Source organism: Artibeus jamaicensis, unplaced genomic scaffold (genome assembly GCF_021234435.1).
Source record: "Artibeus jamaicensis isolate MK-2021 breed Jamaican fruit bat unplaced genomic scaffold, CSHL_Jam_final scaffold_461, whole genome shotgun sequence".
Taxonomy (NCBI): Eukaryota; Metazoa; Chordata; class Mammalia; order Chiroptera; family Phyllostomidae; genus Artibeus; species Artibeus jamaicensis.
Window position 1 is genome coordinate 1,614,546 of NW_026522045.1, and position 5,466 is coordinate 1,620,011.

The 5,466-nt window shown below is 41.1% G+C and overlaps 1 pseudogene; it reads left to right on the forward strand.

Moving 5' to 3' along the window:
• Nucleotides 1-342: 342 nt before the first annotated feature.
• On the forward strand, nucleotides 343-889 carry LOC119065778 (anaphase-promoting complex subunit 10-like; annotated as a pseudogene).
• Nucleotides 890-5,466: the final 4,577 nt, after the last annotated feature.

The window sequence follows — 5,466 nt, forward strand, 5'->3', positions numbered from 1 at the left end:
TAGAGAAAAATTAAAATTTGAGACAGAAAAAACAAACAGCTATAATGAAAGGAAAATGGAGTAAGGAAAGGAAATGGTAAAATTGGAGATTTGAAATACAAAAATAGTGAAGATCTAGACAGAAAATTTATAAAATGCAACAACTCCCCTATCCACAACCAACCATGAGCAACAATTGATAATGTTGGAGAGAGAACATAGGCAGTTTAAGAGCAAGAAAAAGAATGTGAGATAAGGGGAAGCCAGGCTGTCTAGAAACTAAGTGGGAATGATGTGGAGTTGCAGGGAAACCTAAAACCCTGAGCTGTGACACAGCTAGAGTACAAGCTAATATTTTTTTAAATGGCACACCAAATACTTTCTGGTGCTAACCATAAGCAGCTGGAAAAGACTGGGGCAGTATGGGAAATTGGGTCACAAGCTTTGGTCACTCTTATCTTGCTAACCAGAATTTGGAGTGGATCAATATCAAAATGACAATCTAGAAACTTGGTAGTCAGATGGTTTGCAGCCTCATTTAGTGAATGTACAATTCATAAGAAAAACAATGGTGAAGATATTATGTATTTATGCAGACTAAAAACCCAATGAAAGCTATACTCCAAGCAAGATCTCAGTCAGAGTAGGAAATAATTTGCACAACCTTCAAGAAATTCGGCAACTTGAATTAGTGGAACCAAGTGGCTGGATTCATATTCCCTTAAGTGATAATCATAAGAAGCCAACTCACACATTCATGATACAGATTGCTGTTTTAGCCAATCACCAAAATGGAAGAGACAACCACATGAGACAAATTAAAATATACACACAAGTGGAAGAGAACTCCATTGGTAAGTTTCCTAGATGTACAACTATTGATTTCATAATGTATCCTTCGATAAGGTGACCTGGGAACAGTACTGAAATGATTAAATACATCTTTGTTTTCTCAGGCCAGTAAATATTATGTGTGGTATCTTTATTGAAGAGGCATCAGTTATTTTATATTTTTATGTGCATCAAAAATATTTTATAGTAGCTTTAAAAATAAATTTTGCATGATACTATGTTTATTTTCTCTAAAATATAATAAAGCTCACATATTTTATGTTATTAAAAAAAAGAAGAATGTGAGATGACCATTGACAAGGAAATTGGTTTTGAGAGGCTGGACAAGGGAGAAATAGTAAGAGAGTGGAAGGAAAATAAGTTGTAGAAAGAAGGAAAGCAAAATTCAGAACAAAAATAATAAGAGAAAAGAAGAAGATATAATGGGGTGAGAGAAGGGAGGAGAAAAATATGAGAATTGAAATAAACTATAGCATACAATCTAGTGACTTAATATGCTCAAACTTGAAGAATAAGAATTGGATGTTAAAATACTATGCAGACCACTAACACCATATTGGATTTCACCTCAGCAGCATCTAATATTTATCACTGTTTTTTCACTCTGGATCTACCTCTGGTTATGTCAGATGTTGATCCCATCTGGCCTTAGCCAGCCTGTTGGAGACTACCAGGCCTCTACCATCTGTGCCTGTCTCCTTCAATTGTTAATTTAGTCACTCTGCAATCAGCAGGCAGGCTTAAGCACCACAGAGTACAGAGTAATTCTTAGGGACAGGGCTATTGTTTCCCCTCAGGCTGCTGCCACTTGGAGGGGAGTGGTCTGCCTGAGCACAGTGGCTTCTGCAGAATGGGGAGTGACTCAGCACTAGGATCCTGGCAGCTGATCTCTCAGTTCTCTCCCCAAAGCTACCATCCCCAGTCTCTCCTCAAAAGCCTCTAGTTCACGTTGGCTCACCCCTTGCATTTTATTGTAGCCCAGGAAAAGTGTCTGCATATAACAATTTATGTGTTGGCCATGGCTCTCCATGTGTCATGGAGAAAATTTACGTGTCTCCAGCCATCTGTCTCCAGCAGAGAGAAACCTTGCTACTTTTCACACCCGGATGTTATTTGTGTACTTTTTGGGTTCTGGTGCTGTAGGCTGGGGAGCCCAGCTTGGGGTTTAGATCCCAAACTTCTCAGGGTGATCCCCCGGCTGTTTAAATGTCCCTCCAGCACTTCATCTGCCAACTGTGGGAGCCCAGCCAGCCTGCTCACATCTCCTTCGCACTCCCTACCAGTGATGTAGTGATCAAGAAGTTTCTTCTGTCTGTCTGTGGTTATGAGTCTTCTCTCTGGCTATTGTCCAGTTGTTTATTCTGATGATTTGTCCACAATTTAGTTTAAATTCCAGATTGGTTTTGGAAGGAGGTTAGTGTAACTTCTACTCACCCCTCTGCTATTTTGAATCTTCCCAGCCAGTGTGTATTTCAACTCTGCTCTTCTACACCTGCCTGAAGCTCTTTCTAGTCAGTGTCAGACCAGAAGTTTTAAAACTAATGCCCACCAATTGGCATATGTCTTTATTTATGTGCCTTAGTAGCCTATCTTCAGGGGAAGCTGTATACTGTGATGAATACATGGAATTCTGTGGCCTTTGGAACCACTTTGGCGCAGCTTCAACATTCAATGGTGCAAATAACCTCTTTGAGCCTCGGTTATCTCATATTTACAATGGGGATGTCTAAGTACCTATGTATGAGGGTTTTATAGTATTTGATGTATAACATTTAGCACCATGCCTGGCATAAAATAGGCACTCTATATTTGCTCTACAGGAATATGCATATTACTGTTTTGGCAAAGTCTGAGATTGCAGGTTCATCCTTTTTGTTTTGTTCTGTGAATGAACTTATGAAGGTCATTTTAGTATTTCTATTATATGTATGAATAAATCACTTAATTCTAGGATTAATATGATAGGAGTAAAATGCCTAAATGTAGTTATTTTTCAGGAGCCTAAATAACATTGTAATTTTTTAAATTTTTTTTATTGATTATGCTGTTACAGTTGTTCTATTCCCCCCTTCATTCCCCTCCACCCTGCCCCCCCATCCCCACCATTACCCCCCCTTTAGTTTATGACCATGTGCCTCAATTCCTTTAGATTCGATATTTCCCATGCTATTCTTGCCCCCCGCATCTATTTTCTATCTACTGTCTATGCTACTTATTTTCTGTACCTTCTCCCCTCTTCTCCTCCTCCCACTCCCCTGTTGCTAACCCTCCTTGAGATCTTCATTTCTATGTTTCCACTCCTGATCTAGCTGTCCTTTTAGTTTGCTTTTGTTTTAGGTGTGGTTGTTAATAACTGTGAGTTTGCTGTCCTTTCACTGTTCATGTTTCTTTAACTTCTTTCTCTTAGATAAGTCCCTTTAACATTTCATATAATAAGGGCTTGGTGAGGATGAACTTGAATTTGATCTTATCTGAGAAGCACCTTATCTGTCCTTCCATTCTAAATGAAAGTTTTGCTGGATAGAGCAATCTTGGTTGTAGGTCTTTGGATTTCATGACTTGGCATACCTCTTTCCAGCCCCTTCTTGCCTGTAAGGTCTCTTTTGAGAAATCTGCTGACAGTCTGATGGGGACTCCTTTGTAGGTGACTGTCCCCTTAGCTCTTGCTGCTTCTAGGATTCTCTCCTTCATTTTAATTTTGGCTAATGTAATTATGATGTGCCTCGGTGTGTTTCTTCTTGGGTCCAACTTCTTTGGGACTCTCTGAGCTTCCTGGATTTCTTGGAAGTCTATTTCCTTTGCCAGATTGGGGAAATTCTCCTTTATTATTTGTTCAAATAAGTTTTCCACTGGTGGCTGTGCCTTTCCCCCTTCTGGTACCCCTATAATTCAGATGTTGGAGCGTTTAAAGATGTCCTGGAGGTTCCTCAGACTCTCCTCATTTCTTTGAATTCTTGCTTCTTGACCCTTTTCTGTTTGGCCATTATTTGCTTTCTTCTGGTCCACTCCATTGATTTGAGTCCCAGTTTCCTTTTCATTGCTATTGGTGTCCTGTGCAATTTCATTCATTTCAATTAGTTTTGCCTTCATATATTTGTCTAATTTGTCGGTATAATCAACCAGTTCTGTGAGGATCCTGATCACCAGTGTTTTAAACTGTGCGTCTGAGAGTTTTGCTGTTTCTTCATCGCTTAGATCTATGGGTTCTGGGGCTTTGAGATCTTGCGACATTTTTGGTCTGTTCTGGCCCTTTAAGTGTGAGAAGCAGTGCCTTGGACTCCCAGGTCACTGGGTTGTGATGCTGTATGTGGGGGTGTGGTCAGAGTGGGGAAATGGCGACCCCCTCTGCTGTTTCTCACAGCTGGGTGAAGATTAGCGTCTTAGGTGGTTCCCCTGGGCCGGGCCACTCAGAGTCGCTGGGTTATGACGCTGTACGTGGAGGTGGGGTCAGAGCAGGAAATGGCGGTGCCCTCCACTGCCGCTCGCTGCGGGGACCCGCCGGCCCGAGTCCAACCGCCCACTCCCTCGCCTGTCCGCCTGTGCTCAAATGCGCGACCACAGTCAACACGCAGCACTGCTCCCCCGCTGTCTCCCCTGCGGTCGCTCGACTGGTGGCTCGCTCGGTCGCTCACTAGGTCCAACCCTGTGCCTGGATTTTGCGCGCCTGAGTCCGTCCCACTGAGTTTTCCTGTGCAACCCCGCTCCACCAGCTGCTGGTTTCGCCCCTTACCAGTCAGGCTGAAGAATTTGTTGTTAACGGACTTCCGAAAAGTTCAATTTTCCGTGTTCTGGCTGTGTTTTCTGTTGCTAATATTTAGTTGTCTCTAAACTTGGTTGTGTGAGAAGGCACGGCACATCCACCTATGCCTCCATCTTGGCAGAGGTCCAACATTGTAATTTTTAAAAAATGACTTCAAAGTTTCCCTAGAGGGGAAAATAGTAATGGGCTGAGCTTCTTTCTCATGCTTCCATTTCATTAAGCAGGAAACTAGAAATATAAGAAATGCTAAGAGAAATCACCCACTCATTTTATTGAAGATCCCCCATCCAATGGCATGTAATTGCTTCTTCAATGGTTTCAGTGTGTGACTTTTAAAAATGTGGGGTTTATGTTTCTAAAAGCATTTTTCATGTCTCTTATTGGGAAGGATATGAGGTTATACAAAATTTATACTTGCTCTTTGGCTTAAAACATGTGCTCTGCACAAAATACTCTAACATGCATTGAAACAAATAACAGGTCCCAAATCAGTGAGAACTCAACTGCTTTATCACTGCACCTTGCTGTTAGCTGCCATGGACCCTGCATAATTTTTCTTAAGGGAGAGAATGTTGGAGCTGTATAACATAGGATTAATTACTTTAACCTACTTATGTTTACAAATGTACAATCCCCATGGACTCCACTGCTTCTGAAGAACAAAGCGGCATAATTTATTTAGGCTCATCCACTAAGGTCCTGTCTGCATTACTGGAAACTAGACCGAGAACTACTCCTTTCCTGATGATGGAATTTTCCTGGCCATTTTGGTATTGTTTCAAGACCATATTAAGATAGTTTTTCACTAATTACCAACCGCACAAAAAACATGATTAATATTTCAGATTTTAGGCTAATAAGATCATATCAAACTC